Source organism: Durio zibethinus, chromosome 18 (genome assembly GCF_047325235.1).
Source record: "Durio zibethinus cultivar Kanyao isolate XHJ-2024 chromosome 18, ASM4732523v1, whole genome shotgun sequence".
Classification (NCBI taxonomy): domain Eukaryota; kingdom Viridiplantae; phylum Streptophyta; class Magnoliopsida; order Malvales; family Malvaceae; genus Durio; species Durio zibethinus.
This window is the reverse complement of record NC_143179.1, coordinates 11,406,287-11,432,491: the sequence shown is the minus strand read 5'-3', so window position 1 is coordinate 11,432,491 and position 26,205 is coordinate 11,406,287. Positions and strand designations below refer to the sequence as shown.

General features: G+C 29.5%; 1 pseudogene across 1 annotated transcript; it reads right to left on the bottom strand.

Annotated features, from left to right (window-relative positions):
• Positions 1 to 625: 625 nt before the first annotated feature.
• On the bottom strand, positions 626 to 2,777 carry LOC111299572 (sirohydrochlorin ferrochelatase, chloroplastic-like; annotated as a pseudogene). Its single transcript, XR_016329857.1, has 6 exons — positions 2,622 to 2,777; positions 2,325 to 2,542; positions 2,179 to 2,241; positions 1,811 to 1,921; positions 1,611 to 1,703; positions 626 to 1,019 (listed from the first exon to the last, which is right to left on the bottom strand). The product of XR_016329857.1 is annotated as a sirohydrochlorin ferrochelatase, chloroplastic-like (transcript).
• Positions 2,778 to 26,205: the final 23,428 nt, after the last annotated feature.

The window sequence follows — 26,205 nt, the reverse complement described above, 5'->3', positions numbered from 1 at the left end:
CAATTCAACCAAGTCAAATCCAAGGTAGTTCCATGCAAATCTTCCAAATATTTTATAAATTGTCAAAAAAATGTTTATGATTGATTTTTGTTTTTTTATTTTTTCCAGCTGGTGGTAGAAATGGACCGAGATTAGCTGTTGTAGGCAAAAAGTAGGAGAAAAAACAATATCAAAGAAAAATTACTATGATGAGTTTCTGTTGATTCTAATAAGCAAGAAACTAAAGAGGCTTATAGGAGGCTGCCAAAGAAGTATCACCCTGATATTGCTTGCCAAAAGGTAAGTTCCTCACAAATTCCAAAATTTGCAAGTTTTTTTTATTTCTTATCTTAATGGTTTGGATTTAATGCAGTTTGCTTTATAGTTTGATAGGTTTCTTATCTTTGTTTAGGGTAATGAGTATACTCTAATGCCAAATGAGGCCTATAAATTAAGTGCCCATAAAAGATGATCTGAAGAGAGATTATGATGCTTCCATTGGTCCAATGAATCTAGAATTTAGTACAATGCTGATAAATAGGTTTCTTATCTTTTTCTTCTTCTCTTGTTTCAGATGCTGTCATCAATATAGCCACATGATACCAATCTAGAGTTCTTTGTAAAGAATAAAACATTGCTCAGCCTATTATCTTGGAAGTTTATTCCTTTAAATAGCAGTTCATTAGAAACAATACATCATCATTGATGAAAAGAGAAAAAGATTGAAGTTTTATTCCAACAGTGAAACCTAATATGTGCACTATCAGATCTTACAAATCATATTAGGTCTAGAACATGCAGAAAGATCGGAAAAGAAAAAATTACCATGCAACAACTGCATTAGCTGTTGTGTTTTTCATAGCTAAGACCTCGACTTTCACTAAAATGGGAACCCTCCCAATGTTCAATCCCAAAAACTTAATTTTTACTTCCATGAATCAGTAGAGCTTGCATCTGCTTGTTCCGGCACAAGCTGCAAACTCATCTGCATCTCCTGCTACATGGTTCAAGCAGTGTTTTATCCTATCATTCACAACATCCTGCAATATAGAAAACCAAAAAAGAAGAAAGAGGACACCTCACAGTCAGGTAAAAGTAACATAAGAGGAAAGGAAAACCATTTAGAACAATTATATTCATTAGTAGATCAAGAAAAACCGAAAAACAAGATACAAGATAAGAAAGATCAATTCACTTATTGATATTTGCACAATAACGAAGAAAGTTTCCCAACAACCTGGTACTTGACAATGTCTTGCAGATTCAAAACCTTATTTCTCAAGTTAAAGGTAAAATTAAGGGGTGTCTGGAAACATAGCAGAAGAAAACTATAAATATATATATATATACAAAGTCTACAGTGACCAATGAGGAAAACAAAAGAGTTCATACCACAACCAGCTCAGGCGGCCAAGTGGTGCAGTTATTTGATATGATACATTGTTTGAGCAATAATAAAGAAAGTTTCACAACATTCCTGTACTTGACAATGACTTTTACATGCTACGTTGTTTCAAAACCTTATTACTCATGCTACCTGTAAAATTAAGGACCATTTGGAAACGTAGCAGGAGAAAACAATACAAAAATCATACAACGGCGATGGTAGGTGACCAATGAGGACTTCATACCACAAGCAGCTTGTGCAGTCCAAGTGGCGCAGTTATTATATACAATACACCCGGGTGATACTATGCAGCATCAGCAGTTAACAATGGGATATCCTATGAAAGAACATAGTAACATACAGCAAAAATGGAATTAACCAAAATTCTTTAAACACCACATTTTTTTCTTTGCCAAGTTACCAGATGCAGATATAATGAACTACCTGGTACCAATGTCTTCCAGGGAAGAGAAAGAACGGGCTCACAATCACGCGAACAGCCCCTTGTTGAACACACAAACCAAATGCATCTCTTATCGATGGCTCTGCCAACTCCTAGTTACATTAACTGAAAATGTAAGAATTCAGTGCCCCATATATAAAACTATAGCACCTTAGAACGCATAAAAACATGACATCCACCTTAAAAACACCAATTACAGCTCAATGTTGCTAAAAGCAGTGAACCAAATAAAAAAGACAACTTCAAAGCCAAAAACTTGGTTATCAAAATTGCCTTCTAAGTTCTATCAGAAAACTATCAAAAAGGAAATTCCTTTAGAATTCATAGTTAAAACTGAAGAATGATTTACCGTATGAGCAGGTTCAACAACCGGGTACCCAGTTTTTTTCTCTAAACATGGGTACAAACTCATCTGAAACTCATTAAAAACAATAATAATTAACTCAAAAAGAGATAGACTAATGAATTATTTATCAGTTTAAACAAAAAGCTTACCTAGCATGAGATTGGATTCTCGACGGCGTGAACCATGGTCCACGATGATGACTCCATCTTTTTCACCAACCCCATTTGGGAACCGTTTGAGCCCACCATTCTCAGAGCTCAAACTAGACCTTGCTGAGAAATCTCTGATCCTTGAAGGGTCACTTTGAAATTTTATGGATTTGAGGGGTGCCCATGTAGATTTTCTTGCAGTTTCATTAACTGAAGAGCTGTAATCTGAAGGACTTAATTGAAAAAAAAAGAGTAGAATTCTTGAAGAAATGAAAAAAGTAATCAAATGTTTTTCACCTTTTAAAGGTAAGAGTCTGAGGGATCGATAACGACTTTATTGACATCATCGGAGCAACTCTTAAAGAGTGAAGTGACTGCTTTTAATATGGACAAGAAGGAACTAACGACGTCGTATCAATCATGAATATTAATATAATTTTCTATTGTTATCTCTCCTTTATATTTAATTATTTTGGGCCACAAGGAGACTGGAGCCAAACTTTTGCATGTGAACGCTGAGAGAAATTTTCTCCGAAATTAACATTTTATCAACAAACTCTTAGGATGTATGAATAAAAAGAGTATGCTCGGGTACAATGTATTTGTTATTATCATCAAAAAAATTGATAAAAAAAATACTTTATATTTCATTCTAACTTTAATAATTAATAATATAAATACACTAGTGTCACATTTTGCTTGTTGCTGCGGTTGTTCTTTTTTTGAATTATTTTAATATTGAAATGTAGGTGTTAATTCAAATGTAAATAACCATCCAAAAGAGGTGAATTAGATTATCTATAATTTTTTTTTCAAAAATAAATTTTAATCAAATATAAATTAAAAATTAAAAATATAAAAGATATATGAAATTAAAATATAAATAAACAACAATAAAAATAAAATAATAAAGTAAAGAGATTAAATATTAAAATTTATGAAGATTCAATCATTCTTCAAAGGCACTTACATTCATAAAAATTCTTATAAATTATCTTCTAAGACTAAAGTACAACCTCTCGCTCCTTATCTTTCTATATTAAAATTGTAACCTCTAATTCTTTATCTTTTTAGGCTAAGGTAACAATTTCTAATCACTTAAAATGAGTTTTTACAAAAACTTTTAAAATTATTCAAAAGTATATATCACCTCTTAATTATAATTAAACTCTAATATTTTGTAAACTAAAGATATTTTACAAAGTTGAGTGTTTGCCTAATTAAAGCACAAATGAGAGACTAGAAATATACAAAATGATTTTTGAATACAAAGATTGAGAATTTAAGCTCTTTAATTTTCTTGGTAGATTTAAAGATATAGTTCTAAAAACTTTCTCCTTTATTTTTCTCTTTTTCATTGGTGCTTGAAGATCTCTTTATATAGAGAAAAATGATTTGTTGTTGTTTGGATTGAGTTAGAGAAAAAATGAGACATTAATCTCTTAAAAAATAGTCATTTGAGATTGTCTGAGATTAGGAACAAATCTATTTTCATAGGAAATCAATCAGTCATATTGGTCTTGTATTCGGAGTGGTTTTGGTAAATAGAACAATTGACTGCTTTAAATACTATTACGCATTCTACTTAATAATTTGATCATATTTTAACTTATACAAATCCATATCATAATCCATTTGAATATTTAAAAATTAAACTTAAAGAGATTTCTATAAATATAAAATTTAACATTTGATTCAATATATAAAAATTATAACGAATTTTCAAAACTACTCATTTTGCAGTTATTAGACAATCTGTATAGTTTTAGTAAAAATTCAATAATTTTTCTTAGAAAATGTAGATTTTAATTTTGTTTGGTTTATTAGATAGTAGACTTAAATAACTTTCTAACCATATATAATTCAAATATTAAGACTTTGTAAATAAATACAAAAAATAAAATAAAAATAACTTATTTTGTTATTTCAAATATCTAATTCAAATATTTTTCTTTATTATTTCAAGTAAACCTGTTCGAGGGTTGGATTAATTGTCCAAACTTGAAAGCTCGCCCAAAATTTGAGATGATTTGAACAAAAAATTAAAATCCGTTAAATTGATTTTGGCACAATTTTTAGACATGTTTAAATTTCAAGTTGAACTTTGGACAAAAGATTTAAAAGTTGAGTCCGACATAATCCGATAAGAATTCACATATATATATATATATAATATATATATGTGAATTATATATAAATTAATTCACATATATATAAAAAAATAAAAATAAAATATATATGATTAAACTTAAATTTTATTATTAATTTATATATAATGTGAATTGAATATAATCTTATTAAATTTAATTTAATCATATTTTTTAATTTTTTATTATATAAATTAAGTTTAATAGGTAAGTTTGAAATTTATTTTTTTAAATTAGGTTAGACATAAAAAAATTTTAAAATCCAAAATTTTAGTTCAAATCAACTCTAAATAAATATATAAGCTATTAATATCAATTATTAGCTTAATTCAAACCCGATCAACCCCGGCAATAAATACCTTTAATTTTCAAGCCTATTTTGCTGAACTTAGCAATTGAATTTTAGTCATTTTGGTTAATATGCGGTGGACTACATTCTTCCCATGTTTCTTCGTAATATGAATTCCTTGCAAATTAGGCGCAACATCGGGAGAAAACAATCATCTGGTGGCTTATGTTAACAGTCTTATAGGACGTTGAGTCTTTTTAATTTTTCTTCCATCTACCGAAACTTGATAGCAATTTGTTCTTTTTATTTATCTTTAAAAAATAAAAATGAAAGCAAAAGGCAAAAGGCAAAAGGCAAAAGGCAAAAGGCAAAAGGCAAAAGGCATAAGCATCTTCTTTGTTTTGGTTTTACTGCAAGATTTGTATTCTTTTAATTCATTAATTATTAATTTATAATTACGTTAATTAGAGATAATAGGATTATTATAAGATTTAATTTGGTATTCAAGGTGTAAGATACTAGTTATAGGCATTTAAAAGTGTTTTATGTGACGTGTTTTAATTGGATGCCTACAAAATGTTTTTTGGTTTATTCTAATATACATAAGCATCATTATCCTTGCAAATGCCTATAGAAACATATCCACAAACAATACCACTTACAATAAATTCATTTTCAAAGTCGATTAGACTTCCTTAGGCGAAATGAATATGACTTAGTCGTGTTTTCACTTTGTTGATTGAAAAGGTGGAAAAAGAAAATGATGAACAACTTTTTATATGTGATTTTAGGAACGGATTCAAAATTTATGTTTCATGGGGACAATTAATATAGATGATATTAAATATAAAAAAATAAATTAACTCAAACACATAAAAAATTATTTTGTTTATACACAAAGATAACACATTATAATTATTTTTTATGGCTTTCTTATTGAGAAAACAAACTTTTCAAATATTATTTCTTTTATTGGGATAATAGTCTAAAATCTTTTTTCATAACTTTGGATTCAATGAAAATCATTTAGATCTAATTAAACATGAACTTGTTTTTTAAAATATTGTGTGTTACTATTATTTGATTTCAAATGATTACTTCATAATTGACTTTCTTTTAATAAGATATTTCTTTAAATCTAATTAAATTAGATAATTTAGTTTATGTAATTTCTAATAAATAAGAAGATAATGTTGTAGTTTGTATTAGATATTGTAATGTAATTATGCAAACAAAATCAACATGCATATTTTGGTATGTATTTTGAATTTTAACTAAATAATATCATTTTATATATAAAAAATAATTTTGTAGAAAGTAAATTATTTCATTAATCAACTTAAGAAAGTGCAACATTCTTTGATCTTAATTCATTTATAATATAAATAAATCATAAATTAAGCACCAAATCAAATTATTTTACTAATATAAAAAAGAATTTATATAGTAAACAAATATTCTATCACATTAACAAATGATAATAAATACAAAGAAAAAATCCAAAAAAAAAAGTAATTAGTTACTTATATATATTGATGGAAGAAAAAAAATGTTCACTCAATTTGTTTCTTTGGTTTATTGGCTTTTTTTTTGTCCTCTTGTTATTTCTCTAGTTCTATTATTTATCTACCGTAGAAAGAAAATCACTTTTTATTTTACTTTTATTGTTTTTAAATAAAATGTTGATCCTTGAATAAAAAATTATTTATAAATGTTTATTTAATTTATATTTATACACGTGACTCTATTATTTTTGTAAAATAAGTCATTTACATTGCAATTATAGTTTTGCTCTTTCAAACATTTATAAAAGTGTCTTATATATTTTAATTTTTTCATTTTTAATGGGGTAAATTTTGTAGGAATTACAATTTTTAAGGATTTTTGTAATAATTTCTAGGATATTACGATCTTAGTGGGGGTAGCTACCCCATTGCCCCTATTGTAAATCCGCCATTTTGTGACTCAATTTTTTGATTAATTTTTCTTTTCTATCCTCTTAGCTAATGTGTATTTTTCATATGGCAAATAAGTTTTTTTGTTTTTTTAAATTCATGTTCATGAGTGTTTGAATTCAAGCCAAAAAAAAAAAAAATGGAATAAAGTAAATCTAAACATCACGCATGCATGCATAACCCGAAGTCACATGCAAGTCCTAACCTCTATTTTAAATGAATAGTCAAGTGAATAATTAGATCACTAATTTGGTGAATAACATATGGTGAAGGCTAAAGAGTTAGATTTTGATGAATTTTGAGGCCCAAAATTTCAAACCACACCAGCTTTAAGTAAGCATATAAGCTATTAATACCAAGTATGAGCTCGATCCAAACCTGATCTATCCTAATCCATGAATACCTTTAATTTTTAAGCTTATTTTGCTGAACTTAGTAATTAAATTTTAATAATTTTGGTTGATATTTGGTGGACTACATTCTTCCTATGTTTCTTCGTAGTATGAATTCCTTGCAAATTAGGCACAACATTGAGAGAAAACAATCATCTAATGGCTTATGTTAATAGTCTTATGGGATGGGTTAGCACGCGAATTGGCATGCTAGTCAGTGGGTCACTCCATTGGTCATAACTCCAAAACGACGTTGTTTTAATAGACTTATAAAAAGCCTTTTTATTTTTTTTAAATTTTTTTCAAAGCCTCTCTCTTTAAAAAAATCACCTCCCTTACCAGTCGTTGTGAAACTCAAATTTTGGCTGGTTTCCATTACGTACTTATGGCCAAAATCTTTCACTATGGCTAAAAAATTCAAAAAATTTCAAATCCTGGCCTAATTCCCAATATCCGGTGGTTGAAAAACTCAAATGACTATAAAAAAATTCATCTTTTTCGGATTTTGATCAACTTAAAAAAATCCAAAAAATTCACAAAATAATTCTTATAGCCTCCTAAAAACCTTTATTAACCCAGATTCCAAAAAGAAAAAAAATTCCCAAATTTACTAGATCATGATCTCTAGTTTTATTTTTTTATCAATTTTTTTTTCATTTTTGCTACTGGTTCCTCTATTCAAAAAGGACTGTGATTTTTTTTTTCTGGCTTGTGGTTTTTTTTTGAATTTTTTTTTTGGTTGAATAGGTTTTGGGTGGGTATAGTGTATTCGGCACTAGGTAGAGGCTTAGATGAAGGTGTGCAAGGATAACGATGCTAGTGCTGGGTAGAGGTAGGGGTGGAGCACGATGTGGGTGATTTTTTTTTTTTAAGGTGTGGCAAAATTGCCCTTATCAAAAAATTTACTATGAAAATTTCTTAAATAAAATGCTCTTTATGTCCTTTTTTTGGCCATGTTCTCCTCATTCGTTCCTTGTGTCCTAAATTGCTTGGCTTTTATAAAGCCAATTTAAACTAGTGTTGGCAGTCCAACCCGTTCTCGGTGGGTGTTGACCCGACTCGACCTCATAAGATCTTTCATTTTTTTTAAAATCGAATTTTGAGTCGGGGCGAGTAGGATGTAATTAAGAAAAAAATCAATGTCGGGTCAGGTTCGAGTTTTAGGCAAAATCGAATGATCAGATATTATATAAAAATTATTTTTTAAATTAATTATTTAATTTTTTATTTATATATTTATATATTTATATATTTATATAATTATATATTTATATTTTAAAAAATAATATTTTATTAATTTCGAGTCAGATCGGGTACGATTTATATAATATCTGTTAGGTCAGGTTTGGGTATGAAAAAATAAAAAAAAAAGTTAGGTCAGGTTCAAATTTTTTATTATAAAGTCGGGTCGGGTTGGGGTGAGCAAAAACCCGCCCTAACTCGACCCGTTGTCAACCCTAATTTAGAATTAAATCCTAAATAATTTGAGATTCAAGAAAACTTTTATGGCCCTTTTAATTTGTGCTGCAAAATTAAGTTTATGATAGGTTCTAAGAGAAGAAGGAAAAAAAAAAACCATTATAGCTGCTTGATTTCAGCTGTCAGAGTTGAAATCGAATTTTATTTTTTATTTATTTTGTAAGATTAATCAATAATAATAATAATAATAATAATAACCAAAAGAAAATCTAAAATGACCTAGCATAGAAGTAATCCAAAAAAAATTTCAATTAAAAACTCAATCAAATCAAAAATTAATTTAGATTTAGCTGGACATTACATCTGACTTTTCGAACAAAATAGATATCTATAGTACCATACCCAAAAAGCAAGCATAGAGGTTGAAAGACTTCACCAATCATTTCAAGTTCATATCAAAGAGGTAGAATTCCAGAAAAGTAAGAAAGTTGGTGCTAGTTTCCAAAAATCATGAATGTCTAGAAAGGCTTCACCAATCATGTCATGTTCATATCAAACAGAAATTAATTAAAACTTTGATTAGTATTTTGTTGGTCATTTGATTTTAATTTTTACAAGGTGTTCTATTTTTAGGTGCTTATTGATTACACAAAGCAGCAAAATGGTGGGCATGAAGCTAAAAGTACCATGGAAGTTGTTAGCTGGACCATAATGGTTCAAATACAAGAACTATGAATTTTTTAGGTTCAATGGATGATAAAAGTTGTCGACTTCGGAAAGACTTGTCATGATTTCTTTTTTGTACAATGATTGCCAAGTGTCATAACAATTTTAGGACCATTAGACATTTAATTTTAAAATTGTAAAAAATGAGAGTCACCACCAATATTTTTATGGTATGATTGACCACATAAAAGTTTATCTTTTTAATAAAGTAGTAAAACGAATTTAAAATTTATCAAAAAGATAATTTTGGTATACAAAAACAAAATTAGATTCAGGAGTTGATTATGTGTGGGGAAGGATTAGCATTCCCATGATGCCTATGAAAATTGGTATCTTAATCATACGTTATTTTTGGTGTTAGATAAAAGGGTTTCGATTTGAAATTTAATAATTTTTTTTTTGAAAAAGAAAATAATTTTATTAAAATTCGTTATTTAGGAATATCAAGGAAATCTTTACATTTTAAGAATTATTTTAAAATTCTCCAACATCTAGGTAAAATTTACAAATAACTATTTTCACCTAAGATTTGTTGTAGCATTTCTTAAAATGAAAATAACGTTCTTCATAGATGATAATTATTGGAGACTTTCTAACATCTAGGCAGAGTACAAAGAATTATTTCCCTTGGAATGTTAATTTAGTTTTATTTAAGTTGACAAAGAATAATAAAAAAGACTATCTACTTAATAGAATTTTGGGTGAGCTGAGTAATAATTAAATTGTAAGAATTAAAATTTAAAATGAAAAAAGGATGAAATGGAAACCTTAGATCGGCCACGAATGAATTCCAATATGCATATAGCTGATGTGGCTCTAGTCTATCAGTGACCCAATCTAAAGAGTTTGATATTATTATACTATACCCCTATTTGAAAAAAAGAAAAGTGGTACCCAAAGCTTGAATGTGATGAGTTGAGCACATGTTGGGATAGTCTTTGAGATTTGCTTTGCCCTTTAGCTCACTCATCACGTCCTTGAGGATTACGTCGATGTCACATGGAACATATATAGGGACCTTAGTGAGTTCATCCTACTTTGTAGAACTCTTCCCTTCACCATCACTTTTTTTAGTCGAGGTACTCATTTCTTCTTGACCTTCATCGAAACTTCCCTTATCAGAAGAATCTGACTCTTAGGTGAGAGATGGATCTTGAGGAAAAATAGTGAATAACAATAGCTCGATCCCAATGAAAGAGGAGTGAGTTGAAGATCCTTTAGTAAAAGATGAGATGTAAAAAAAAATAAATTGAGAGGGGAGACTAGAAGTGGTACAAGATGAAGGAAATTGAACCCCAGAAGGGGGAATACTTAAAGAGAAAAGAAAGTCAACCATAGAAGTAAACCAATTTTAGAGATAGGGAAAACAGATAGATTTTAAAGTTCTAAATTTGATATGAGCATATAGCTCTTTAGTGCTCAAAACCCTCTTGCCTATTGCCTGAGCATTCTTTTCATTACGTCGCTACCCTTATTCAAAAATCGAATTAAACCAATAGACCATTTTTGTATAGTTATGACCTTTAATAATAAGGGGGATCAGATCCTTATCCTACTACTCTTACTAACCTTCATTTGGCTCTACCTTATAGCTCTTAGTCCATTTAAAACTCATACTAGAAGACATAGTTAGAAATAAATACTGAAACAAATTTAAAAAAAAAAACTTGAAAGGTAAGACAGCTATAGAGATAAAAGTTTTTAAGTCAAATCAAAAGCAAAAAAAGTGAAAAATGAAAAGCTGAAGCCTTACTAGCTTCTTTATATAAACGTGCTTCAGCCCAGAGGGATGGCATGATCCTTGCCACGTATTAAAGCAAGTATGAGTAAACATCTTTCTGTGTTTCTACTTTAAATTCATCATTCAAACCATCTCTCTTTTCATTTAATACTGTTAGACCAATCTAACCAAACAAACCTTAGATCAAACCAGTTGAACCGAATAATTGTCAGGGGTAAACCAAGAGCTCGATTCACTCTTAAAGTTTAAAACAAAGGCTCAAGTCTAAATTTTTAACATAAAACAAAAGTCTCACCACGACCTTTTGAACTCCAATAATAATCTCAAATCATCCTAGACAATTATCACATTGACAACCTTTAAATCTATTATACACTCATCCTGAAACACACATGTGAGATTAGATAACTATTAGGTAAAATCATCGTTCAAATTTAGTCATCGTTTTAAACTGACCTCTCTCTGCAACATTGACTTTTGATGAAATATATAGTTACTTGCCTTACACCGAGAACATCGATAACAAATTTGGCGATTTGATACTCAAACCAATTGATAAGGGATAAAATGTTAGAAGTATATAATGGTTAAAAAGACATAATGGTCTTTTTTTCTCTCAGTCTTCAACATACAACCAAAGGTATCTTGGTCATTTATGCTGATATGACATGTTAAGTCAATATGACATCTCCAGTGCCACTTCAGTTTGATCTTATCCTAATTATCTTTTTTTATCCCCATCAGCTTACTTATAAATATAAAGACTTAAGTACCATGAAATCAGGTTCATCTATCTTATACCTTTCTCTTTTTTTTACATTTTCACTTTTTTTTAGTTGATCCTTATTGACTTGTATATCGGAGTGCAAATGTAAGAAACACCCTTACCTTTGCCTCTAACCGTCTATCTCTTTTACCTTTATAAGAATACCCTCAGGTCGAAGCTTGGCATTAACACTATAAAAAAAAAAATTACTTTATAATTCATGGTTAAAACTGAAGAAAAATAATTTACTAGAATGAAAGATAAAGTAATAAATAAATAAAAAGAGTTACCATATAAGTAGGCTCAACAATTGAATACCCAACTTTTGCTCTAAACATGGCTACACATTCATCTAAAACTCATAATAATAATAATAATAATTTGCTCAAAAAGAGATAAAATTTTAAATTATTTATCAATTTAAATAAAAAAATTAAGCTTACTCAGTATGAGATTAAATTCACAATAGCATCAACCATGGTCCACGATGATGACTCCATCTTTTTCACCAACTTCATTTGAGAATTGTTTAAGTCCACCATTTTTGAAGCTCAAGCTTGACCTTACTAAAAAAATTTTGATCTGTTTGTACCAAGCTTCAATTTAAGGATGTTCTTAAAAGAACAAAAGAGAAAAATGATTAGAGACAAAGGCAAAGAGTGTTTTTTGCATTTACACTCTGATGTGTAAGTCAAAATAAGTAAGGTTGGAATGAAAATAATATAGGGAATTAAGACTAGATTGAATTTGCTTTAGTGATGCATGGATGTTTGTATTTATGGATAAGAGATAGGGGACCATCAGGATATAATAACAGCATGGCTAAGTTGACATGGCACTGAATATGTCATGTCAGGTTAGTATAAATATTTGAATTTGTCTTGATTATCTACTGAAGGCTCATAATGAGAAAAAAGATCACTATATCTTTTTTACTATTAAATATCCTCAACATTATGTCCCTCTAATCAAGCAATCTGAATATCAGACTGCTTGGCATATCATCAACACATTTCATGTAGGTTAGATGAGTGAAAGAGTACAATGTGAAATTTGATTCTTTGTAACCGACGTCATCGTGGGAGCTAACATTGCGAGATAATTAGTCTTAAGTCATGGCCTGACCTAGTAGGGATATGATCTCACACGTGTCCCTTGGGTTGACTGCATAGCCAACTTAAGGGTTGTATAGTGTCAATTATTCGGGATGATCCAAGATTAGGATTAGAGTTCATCTAGTCAATATGCGGCTTACATTTTTTTAAAAATTTAAATTCGAGTCTTCGCTTTTAACTCTGGTGATAAATCAAATGTCAGTTTGTTAAGTTGGTTCGAGTTAAAAAAATCTACCTAGCCTGTCTTAGAGAGCCATCTGTTCGATTGATTTAACCTAAAGGGCCATTCGATTTGATCGATTTGATTACATTAAATTTGAAAAAAAAATAATTTAAGTGAGAAATCTAAAATGAGAAAACGAAAATACATATTCTTGTCTATACTTTAACATATAGTGTAGCTTGGGTCATTCATTTGATCTGAGGCATAGCTATATAAATGGCCATTAAGGCTTTTATTTTTCACCTATTTACTTTTATTACTCTCAATCTAACCTAAATTTTTTTACCTTAAAAGTTTTTTGGCCTTAGAGTTATTCTTTTATTCGTCCATTCTCTTCACTTTCTTTGATATGTACTTTTCATTATGTCTTTTAGTTTTAGTTCTAAGGAGGTCAAAAGTTTCAAGGTAGAACTTAGGGGGCTCGACTTAGGTAAAATGATAATGACATAATTCCACCAGTCATTAGAGGTCATGATTGTTGAGGATGACCTATTAGTTCATCTGATGTCCAAAAAAAGGTAATAACAAAATGATGATAATGCTTAGGCAAAAAGAGAATAGGTCCTGAACATAAGGAACTATGTGCTCAGATAGATTTCAAGTTAAAAAATCTACCTCTTTTCCCCGTCTTTCAGGTCAATCCATCTTTGAAGGCTAACCTTTTTTCATCTTTGGTTGTTCTTCCTTTTAAGGTCTAGTCTCATTAGTTTTCTTCTACTTCTGCTCTCGTACCAATAGATGCTTTCATTGTCACTACCATTCCTTTTCGATTAACTTTTGTTAGGATTACTTCTTTTCTTGAGGGATCTCTACCTCACCTTTTTTTTTAGGTCGTGTTACTCTCAGCCATAGTTTCATCTTGAAATCTTACTTTTGTTCAAGAGTTAGAGTCTTCTAGCAATGAAGATTTTAACGATAAGGAGGGTTTCTAAGAGAAACAAAAAAAAGTACTTCGATTGGAAAAAGTGATGACGAGGAGAAGAATCTTGTAGGGCAAGATAAGTTAGTTGAAGTTCCTATGTATACTTCTTGTAACCTCGATATGATCTTTAAGGATATGATGAGAGAACTAAAGGATAGGGCTAATCCTGAAGATTGTCCTAACATATGTTCAGCTCATCACGTCCGTATTTTGGCGATGATCTTTTATTTTCTCAAAAAAGGGTATAGCATATTAATGTCGAACTCTTCATATCAAATCACCTATTAACTGAAGCCACATTAGCTTTTTGTATGTTATGATTCATTCATGATTGATCTGAGGTTTTCAATTTATTTTTTATTTGTTTTAATTTTTAATTCTTATAATTTGACTATCACTCAGCTTACTCCTAACTTTATACGGTACGTAATAAGTTTTATCATCTTTTATCAGCACTTAGATATTTTTCCCAATCTTCCTCTATTTAAAAAATTTTTTTCATTAAAAAGCACCATAGCGATAGAATGTGGTATTACATAATAGCTCGATTTAATAAAAATTTATTTACCGATTACTCGAGTTTTATAAAAAATTAAAAGTCGCTTTTCCTTTGCCTTTAAAAGCAAAAATAAATAAGGATGGTGAAACTGAAATTTCAGGGTCAAGGCTTGAGAGATAATAAATAAGCATAACATTTTTGTAGATGTGCCAGTAGCTCTCTCTGTCTTAGATTTATCATATAACGATAAAATAATAAAGTACATTCATAAGGGGAGCTCATCGTAGATGCTCATGAGTTTACCTCTTTTGAAGTAATAAATAAGACAAAGTACTAGGATAGGTGTGAGATAACCTCGTAGGATTTGTTTTAACCTGATTTTTATCTAACTCTTAGCTTAGTTTTGCAAAGATGTCTACCAATAAAGATTTCAACTTCTTCATGTTTCAGTATGACCAAGGCCCCAAAAGGCCAAAAGTAAAATGATTTAGCTTAGGCCCTCTCTCGCAGAGGAAATAAGGTCATTAACCTCACAGTGGGTAGACCACCAAGTAGTTCAGCCTAGCACTTTCCTATCAGCCAAAAGACAAAACCAATAGCTTATCTGGTGCTTTCCTTCGTAGCACCTTTTTCTACCAAGAAATTGAAGGTTGATGTCCCTTCATTTACCTTGAAGAATCTCAAGCCAAAGATGTTAAGGCCTAGCTTGGAAAAAAGATTCTACAAGATCATGGTCCTCTTCTTGGTGAGCACTACTTAACTTTAGTTTAACTTTTTCATTATTCTTTATTTTTATTTTATTTTTACTTAAGTCAGAACTTGTTTTATGTAGTTTAACAAAAGCTCTCATCTTAGCCCTTTGATAATACCAACCAAGCCTTATGCCATGTTAAACTTACTATGGCTTACCTACTAAAGGCCAAGAAAGATGTGGTTGTTCTGAGTGAAAGCATAAAAAATGCTCGAATGCTCTAGACAATGGTGGTCCAGTCTCAATGCATCCCATAAAAAGAAAACTAAATGATGAAAAAGAAATGATGAACTGATAACTGAGGTCGGAGTTAAAGGTTGAGGAAAAAGAGAAAAAAAACTGAAAAAAAATTATTGAATACTTTAAGGCTTTCAGCAAATTTCTTTAACTTTAAGTGAAGTTCTCTAAGGACAATATGTTCAGTGCCTTTGATTTGGCTAAAGACTAGGTGTAATTTAAATTTGCCAACCTCAACCTCAATCTTTTTTATATTACTATCAATAATATCATAGTGATGCCTCTTCTAAATTAGCTTAAGAAAGAGAAAGAGAAAAAAAAAGATAGGATACTAAATGTTGTGCTCAAGACCGTTATGAGGGTCGAGATTGAGGTGGATGAGGTTGGGAAGGCTAAGGCTGAGATTGTTGTTACTACTCCTACTGATAAAGGTGCTATTATTACTGCTTTTACTGATAAGGGTGCCACTGCTGTTGCTGATGCTGCTGACACATGGCTAATTTTTTTTTAACTTTTTATAAATTTTTATTTAGAAATACTAATGTATGAAGTCCATTTTTGTTGTGACCTTAGATAGAATCATTTGTTAATAATTTGTTGTATTGATCATATCATTCAATAAGAAATCAAATATTTTGTTTAAGTTCAATTCAATTTAGTTTTTTTTTTCTTTATTCAAACAAGTTTAAGCTTGGTCAATCATCATAACACGAGTTTCATTGATTTACCTAGTTACCTAGGAATATCTTAAATTAAATTAACTTAAGAATCCATTAAAGTTTCAAGTTGAATTTTGTTAGGTCGATTGGGATGTGAGCCTAAAGTAAACATAAGTGCCATCGGTGAACATAATTTGTTTTTACTTCATTGATTTTTTGGTTACAAGTGTGAGCTCGATTTAGTTTGAACTATTGGTAATAAACTTTTAAGTTATGCGCATTTCATGTTCTTGGGATGGTGTTACCATTCATATCCTATAGCTTGTAAGTCGCATCACGGATGACTTCTTTGCTTATATATGGCCCTTCTTAGGTCGGGACTAATTTGCCATCTCGGTCATTCATTCATGAAGTTTAAACTTTTTTAAGCACCAAGTTACCTTTTTTTATATTCTTACATCAGACTTTTTTGTTATAATAGCTTGATACCCTCTATTGATAAGCTATTATCCATGTTAAGGCTACATCTTTTTATTCTTCAATGAGGTTTATGTCGACCTTTAGAGCCTTTTTATTTCATTCTTTGGACCCTAATTCGACTCTTAAGCTTAGAAAGTGGGGTTTTATCTATTGGTATTTTAGTGGTCATCTTCAAGGCCCATAGCCCATATTACCCTTGATAGTTTATCGACCCAATTCCTATTTACTTCATCTAATCTTTTTTAATTTTTTTTATTTTTTATTTCGACTTGTCCATTGGACTGAGGGTAGGCAATTGATGTGAATCTCATATCAATGTGAAGCTTTGAATACTTTTCCTTAAACTTTAAATTTTTGAATTGTTTGCCATTATCTATTATTATAAATTAAGGTAAATCGAATCTACAAAGTATGTTCTTTCACACAAATTTCTTAACTTGGGCCTCTAACATAGTGGCTAAGGTCTCAGCTTCAAGCCATTTCATGAAGTAGTCTACCGCTACTAAGATAAATTTTTTTAACCTATGGCTGGGGTGAATGGTTTGAGGACATCCATTCCCCACTACATGAAAGGTCATAGGCTAATGATAGGAATGAGCTCGATCAATGGGAGAAGTTACACGTGGATAAACTCTGACATTTATCACATCTTTTGACCAGTTTAGTTGCATCCCTTCTAATGGTGGGCTAATAGTAGCCCTATCTGAGTACTTTGTAAGCTAATGACTAGGGTTCAAGGTAGTTTTCACATATTCTTTCATGAATTTCTCGGAAGACATAGTTTACTTCTTCCTTATCAACACATCTTAGATAAGGCAAATTATAAAATCTTTTGTATAATTTTTCATTGATCATTGTGTATCGAAGAGCTTTCTTCATCAATGCTTTAACTTGAATCCTATCTTCAAGTAGCATTCCCATGGTTAGGTATGTCCTAATTGGGGTCATCTAAGTTTTTATTTCCATAATTTGTCTTACAACCTTTTTCTCGATTTTTTTGTACTAGTTCATCCACCATGACTTTATTTGAATCCTCTAAAGTTATTCTTAAAGCCAACTTGGTTAGGGAATCTACTAGTGAGTTTTCAGACCTCAATATCTTCTTTATCTCGACCTTCTCAAAATCAACCATCAAGGTCAGTGCTTTATCTAACTATTTTTGAATTTTTTTTCTTAAGCTCTAAACTCCTCATTTATCTAACTAACCACTAATTGAGAGTTGCTATACATAATTAGACATTAAACATTTAGCTCAATTACCAATTTTAAGCTAGCTACAATTTATATATTCCACCTTACTGTTGATACCTTGAATCTAAACCTTAAGACGTATTGATATTGCAGTCCTTCTAGGCTTATTAGAATAAGGTAGATTTTTCTATTGTGGTTCATGGCCAATCCGTTGATAAATGCTTCCACCTTTTCTTATCTAGAGTTTCTTTGTCTTTTTCAGATTATCTTTCAGGATAAGTTGAGGTAAGCTCTACAATGAAGTCCACTAACGCTTGAGATTTCAAGATTAACCTAGGTAGTATATGCAGCTCGAATTCACTAAGCTCTATTATCTACTTGATTAATTTTTTTAATAATTTTAGCTTCTAAAAAACTTACCTCAATGGTTGATCAGTTAGTACATGAATTACTTGAGTTTAAAAATAAGATATGAGCTTTTTGACTGAAGTGACAATCGCATAAGCTAACTTTTATATACCACTGTAGTTTATTTCTAACCCTGACAATACTTTACTTATAAAATAAATTGATTTTTGCTTCCTCTCTTCTTTTTATACCAAAACTAAGTTGATGGCCTGGTTTATGGTGGCCATGTATAAATACAAGTTTCATCGAACCTAGACTTGGACATGATAGGTAAAGAAGATAAGAACTTTTTAAGTTTTTCAAAAGCTTTTTGACATTGAAGGGTTCATCTGAAGTCAGAAACATTTTTAAAAATTTTAAAGAATAGCAAACATCGTTCTGTCAACCTAAACATGAACCTGCTAAGGGTGACTATTCTTTTAGTTAGCCTTTGTATCTCTTTTATCGAGGTCAATACTTTCATGTTTATGATTGTGTAAACTTTTTTTGGGTTCACCTCTATCCCCCTCTTATTAATCATGTAATTAAAAAACTTTCTCGACATGACCCTAAAAGCACATTTACTCAGGTTAAGCTTCATATTATTTTTTTTAAGGTGTTAAAGGTCTTTTTAATGTTTTCTAAGTGTTTAACCAAGCTTTTGCTTTTAACTATCATGTCGTCCACATATACTTTCATGTTACAATCGATCTGATGTTTAAAGACTTTAGTAACCAACCTTTGATAAATCATCCTTACATTTTTTAATTCAAAAGGCATTATCTTATAACAGTAAAAACCTTTTTCAATAATAAAAGCTATTTTTTCGTTATCATCTTTTAGCATTTTGATTTGTTTATAACCAGAGTAGGCATTTATAAAGCTAAAAAGGCCATGCCTGACATTATCATTTACTAATCGATCTATGCTAAGAAGGAGAAAACTATCTTTGGGGTATAATTTATTCAGGTTAGTAAAGTCAACACATATCTTTCATTTTTTATTGTATTTTTAACTATGACCACATTGGCTATTCATTTAAAGTAACAAACCTCCCTAATGAAGCATGCTTATAATAATCTATTGACTTTTTTTTTATAGCCCTTTGTCTTTTTGGGGTAAAGGTTTTCTTCTTTTACCAAACTAGTTTTATATAAAGATTTATGTGCAAGCTATGGGCCATTACCTCGGTATTAATTCCAAGTATATCAGATGGTGTCTAAGCGAACAATTTAGCATTATTTCTTAGAAGTTGAATTAACTAATGTTTATGCTGAAGTTTCATTTTGATCTATGTATGTTTTTTAGAAATATTATCCCAGAATGGTATATCTACAAGATCCTCTATCGGTTCAAGTTGATTCTCATTTTAGTCTAATCTTTGGTTAATTATCTCTTTTTGTTTAGTTAGGTCGAGATCATTTCTTACTAAAATAGATCTCGACATGATAATTAGTCTATTATTAGTAACTTACTGAAATATATGATTGAATTGGTATGTATTTTTCATTTCAAACTATATTTTGGCCGATGTATTAATTCGATCCCAATGACATGTAATTGTTTGCACCGACTTGAAAGCTTGATCATTTTTAGAGTTACTTCAAAGGTTCAAAAAATAAAACAAAATATGTCTTTTCATTTGAGTTTAAGAGCTTGGAGCGACTTAAGAGCACGTTTTCATTAAGTTGATCTTACGTCATGTGTTCTTGCTCATGGTTTCCTATTTCTCCTTAATTTTTGTTGTTTACCCTTTTTCAACATTTTTAATCGTAGTCAAACTGCTACTCTACTTCCTAGCCCTCTTTCTCATTACTATGACATAACACTGTTGTACCATGAACTGGTCTCTTTTAATCTCTTTAACCCTTTGGGGTGTTAAAATTTTCACTTTTAGATAGAGAATTGAGCTTATGGGCCATATAACAGATTAACTAGGTTAGCCTAATATCATATTATAAGTAGATGAGATGTCCAAAATCATAAATTCTAGGACCAAAATAATAATCCTTGATTCTATGCCCAAAGAGATCAGTAGCTTAATGATTTCTTTCACTGGTACCTATTTGTTCTTTAATCCCATTAGGGTTGTAGTGATCAATTCAGTTAGTCTTCACTGATTCTCATTTTTTTCATGATACTATAGTACATGAAGTCAATCGAGCTTTCATTATTGAACAAGATTCTCTTAACTACATAATTATACACTATAGCTGTGATAACTTTAACATCATCATATGAGTGTTTGATTCCTTCCAAATATTTTAGATTGAATAAGATTGGTTCAGTTTTTTAGTATTTTTTTTCTTTGCTGAAGTATTTATGGCCACGATCATGACTAGGTTGAACTTTTTTTTTGCCAAGGTTAAGCTGCCTCCAATAATCACATTAATCACTCTAATGATCAGCCTGTTTTATTAGTTTAGCCTTATTATCATCTTGGCTTATGTCTTCAGACTTTTTTTTTTTATGTTTTTCTTTGGCCTACCTTGTCCACTTTAAGTGGGCTCTGTTCGATCTTATCTATAATTCGATCTGGCTTTAGTATTTTTTTTCTTTGCTGAAGTATTTATGGCCTCGATCATGACTAGGTTGAACTTTTTTTTGGCCAAGGTTAAGCTGCCTCCAATAATCACATTAATCACTATAGTGATTAGCCTGTTTTATTAGTTTAGCCTTATTATCATCTTGGCTTATGTCTTCAAACTTTTTTTTTTTTATGTTTTTCTTTGGCCTACCTTTTCCACTTTAAGTGGGTTCTGTTCGATCTTATCTATAATTCGATCTGGCTTAACCTTGTCTTGTTGATTTACAAAGCTTCTTAGTTAACTTTTTTCAATCAAAGTTTAGATCTCATTTTTTAAATCGACACAGTCTTCAGTATTATGACCTATGTCTTAATGAAAAATGCATCTTTTAGTTGGATCTCTCTTTATATTCTGACTCAGTGGCTTTAGCCATTTGAGGTCAAGATTTCTTTTAATTTACATCAAAATTCTCTCTCAGAAGGTATTCAACACTATATAATTTTTTTTTATTAGGGTTTTTAGCCCTTTGTCATCTCCTTCTTGGAAAAATTATAGAAATCTTTACCTTTTTTTATGATTGAGGAAGGGATATGAGTTTCTCTCACTTTGACCATCAAAAAAGAAAGATGAGTCTCTCTCACCTAAGTTATTTCTCATGATAGTTTCAATATTTATGTATTTTTTTAGCTACAAGTAGGACATTGGCCATAGTCTTAAGTGGCTCTAATGATAGGGTCAGTTTCAAATGATGCTCTCTATCATTGAATCCACTTACTAGGATGACTACAGTGGCTATTTGTTCAAAATCTTTTACCTACAAAGCTTCCATGTTAAAACGTGTGACATACCTTTTAAGGGATTCATTGTGACCTTGATGGATCAATATTAGGCTTAAGGTTGTCTTCTTCATATTTTGGTTATTTACAAATCGGGATAGGAAAAAGTGACTGAGTTCTTTAAATATTGTGATCGACCTCAGTTTCAAGCTACTGTACTAAGACCAAGTTATGCCTTTAAGGGTGGTAGCAAGGCCCTTATACATCAAATTTTTATTTACATCTTACATCATCATGTTAGTTCTACATAGTTTCAGATAATCAAAAAGGTTAAAAGTACCATCATAAGTTTTTAAGGTCGGCATTTTGAACCCATTGGGAGGTATAACTCTATCAATCTCCTCGATAAAAAATGAAGTCTCCAAGAATTTAAACTCATCCTCAAATACCACTATCTTTATTTTTAATTTTTTTTCATGGCCTGTATTCGAGCTTTTAGGTCATTGTTTGGTTAGGGTTCATGATTTATTTGTTTGGATTTTTGGGTCGTGACGTGCATCGTGTTATGGTTGAGGTAGTGACAAGTTAGGGTGTTATGCGTTTCTTCTTTCGAGGCTGAAGAAGCCTCAATCTTGTCATAACTCACTATTTTTTCGTAGTGTGTCAATCAAGGATAACTAAATTTAACACATTCAAAGCTTTTGGTGAGGTTATGGTCTGTAACATTTGTTTAAGAACCTGTACTTGCTCGGTCAAAGTTGGGACTTGTTCCATTGTCGAACCGACTTATGGTGGGGTAGGTCGATTTGAGTATTGGTTATTGTATGTTTTCGTTCTAGCCAAGATAGCTGTCTCTTCTTTCTCTAAAGTTCTCTTCCTAGGTGGCAGTATTTCATGTTCAACTAGCGAGTGGGAAAACCTCCTACCTAGTACACCAAATGTTTGTGCTAAGCTCTAATCTAAAAACATTCCTGGAAGGACAGAAGAAAAAAATGGTTAAAGGCGAAGGCAAAAAGTATTCCTTCCATTTACACTCCGACATGCAAGTCAGAATAAGTAAGGTAAAAAAAAGAGTAGTATAAGAAATTAGGATTAGATGAAATTTGCCATGGTGATGCCTAGATGTTTGTATTTATAGATAAAAGATAAAGGATCATCAAAGGGACAATAACGACGTGACTGAACTAATGTGGCATTAAATGTGTCAGGTCAAGTCAGCATAATGTCCAAATTACCCCTGGTTATTTGCTGAGGGCTCATAATGAGGAAAAAGATCACTATACCGTTTTGACCACCAAATGTCCCCAATATGATCCTTGAAGAGTCTCTTTGAAAATTTATGGATTTGAGGGGTGCCCTTGTAGATTTTCCTGCGATTTCATTAACTAAATAGCTGTAATCTGAAAGACTTAATTGAAAAACAAATAGTACAATTCTTGAAGAAATGAAAAAATTAATCAAATGTTTTTTACCTTTTAAGGGTGAAAGTCTTAGGGATCGATAATAACTCTATCAACATCATCAGAGCCAACCTTCGAAAGTTCAGTGAATGCTTTCAATATGGATAAGAAGGAATGAATGATGTCATATCAAACATGAATATTAATTTAATTTTCTATTATTATCTCTCTTTTTTATTTAATTATTTTGGATTGTAAGGAAACTTGAACCCAATTACTGCAAATAAAGTTTTATTTGGACGAACAACATGAGAAATTTTCACTATACTAAAATTATTGTTTTATCACCAACCTTTTAGGATGTATGTTTGAGTAAGAATATAAATGATATATTAATATTCATAAGTTATTCGGATTTAATTTAGATAAAAATTGAATTCGGTTTGGTTATTATCGAATCGAGCTCAAGCTTAAACAGTTAGACTTATCGAGTGAGTCAAATTCAAATATTCTAATATCTGACTCGAATAAGTCATGAACATAATCGAACTTTTAAATTTTAATAAATTTTAATTATTTTAATTAAAAATTATTATTTTACCTATATACGTAATATATCAATTTGATATTGAACACATAATTAAGTTTGAAATTTAATATGAGAATCGAGTTCATTTTTATTTAAATATATCAATTCGATCTTGAACACATAATCAAGTTTGAAATTTAATATGAGAATCGAGTTCATTTTTATTTAAATATATCAATTCGATCTTGAACACATAATCAAGTTTGAAATTTAATATGAGAATCGAGTTCATTTTTATTTAACGAGTCTAATCAAGCAAATTTGAGTAGCTAAATTTTAATTTCAAATCAAGCTCGAATTTGAAAATTAAAATGTTTAATCTTGAGTCGAGTTTCGAATAATGAATTTTGAGTTGAACTCAAGTTCGAACTTTTCACTATATCAACTTGATTCAATTACACCCTTGTATTCGAGTACAATGTATTTATTATTATCATCCAAAATTTGATAAAAGTTGGCTTTATATTTCATTCTCATTTTAATTTTTATATATATACATATATATATTTATATACTAGAGGTGAATTGCACATTATTACCTTTTTAAAATTAAAAATTATATAAAAAAATTTAAAAATAAACTGGTGAAATACTAAAATTATTAAAAAGATAAACATACCATTAGACACTATTTTGTAAATTTCAAAGTGAACAATTAATTTAATGGATGCTACCTTGCCACACCAATTTTTAGTTGATTGTATAAAAGAAAATTCGCATTTGGGTGAAACCTACTATTGTTTTTATATCTAAGATATACATACATAAACGAACCAATAATAAATGATAAATGAAACTTTGAAAATGGTGGAATATAAATTTTTTTTTTAAGGGTTAAGTGCCAAAAACAATTAGTATCTTATTGTTTATTTAATTGTATTTGCAGACATGTTTTTTTTTTTTTAAACCAAAATTCAAATTTCAAGTATTAGAGACAAATTTTGGGGGTAATCCAAGAGAGTTATTTCATATTATATTACTTTTACTCATTGCAAATAATTAAGCAATTGGATATTGAAGGGATTTATTTAATTTGCAATGCTTGTTTGGTAGGGCAAAAGCTATATAAATGAAACATGAAATTATTAAATTTCATTAAGGATTCGCTTTTTTACACAAAGACAATTGAATTTTGTAATTTCACAAATAATATTAAAAGACAATTCCATGTCACATTTTTTTTTAAATACATATTTTTTACTTTTAATATACTATAAAAGATTATATTATCTAGTTAATCTTTATTGTGAAGTTTGAAAATTCCATTAACGATGGATGAAATAATTTTTTATTTGATCGAAGAGTTAATATGAAAAGGTCATCACCAAATAGAGAAAATGGAGTTATTTTTTTATAGTTATTCAAAGTAAACCTAATAATTTATGTATTTGTATTATGATTTATAAGAAAATTATATGTCATAATTTGTATTAATATGAAAATATAAAATATTTTTTTGTTTTAATTTATTTATTTTGTATTAACTTCCATGGAGTTTAAAAAAAATTTTGACTTTAATATATTTAATATTAAAATTAAATTTTTTTTATAAACTTGAAGTCTCATGATTTTTAATGTTGAAAAGTAAAAAAATATAAAAAATAATTTTAAAATCTAAAAAAATAAGAGTTTTAAATGTTCAAAAAAGGAAATAGAATATAATTTGGGGACATCTCAAAAAAGAAAGATGGATAAAAAAAATGAGTTAGAAGAAGTATTTTTTTGTTTTGTTAAACTCATATATGATTTTTCTTAAAATTTTAAATTATATAACTTTTATGCATTTTATTCATATTATTTTTACATTATATAACCATATTATATTTTAAATTATTAAGTCTAATTCAAAGTATGATTATTTAGTAAATGCAAGGACGAAAATGGAGGTTGATAAATCACTATATTGGCATTGACCTCTAATGATTTTAAATGGAGACATCCTTAGCCATTACCCCAGTTTAGTAGTTGCATTTCTTTTGGATTAATAAACCACATTTGACCTCTTTATTATATGGTCTTACAATTATTTTATATTATATGGTTTCAACAAATAAGTCAGGTTAGTTAGCAATTCTTTTTCTCTCACCATCCTATTTTTTATGTTTTTGCTTATCTCAGAAAATTATATCAACATTTCCAATTCTCCATGAATCAAATTTATTATTATTCTTTTAAATTTTGTTCACCAGCATGTATCATCATAGCAAAGCAAAAAAGTTATAATTAATGCCACTTCTTTAATTATTACCTTTTCAAAATTGTTTTTAACCTTTACATTAACCCACTTTAATTTATTTTAATTATTACATTTTCAAAATTATATCTAAGAACAATGAAGGGAGAGAACATAAAAAATCCATCCCCTAGTTTTTTAAATTGTAGAAACTATGAAAGAAAGAAATTAAAGAAATGGGTATTTTTTAAATTTATTGTAAAGAAATGAAAATTAAAAAAAAATTAGAGATTGAAAAAATAATTTAAACGATCATTATTGAATTTCAAATTTATTAAATGAATTTTTAAAAAACAATTATAAAAATCAAATAAGTTAAAAGTTTCACATTTTCTTCAATTGAATTTTTTTATATTAGTTGTTTGATGTTATTAATAGAAAAATTTTATAAAAAAAGTATTGATCTCAAGGATTTATTAAAAAAATAGACTTACATCTAATCTTGTAATAATAATG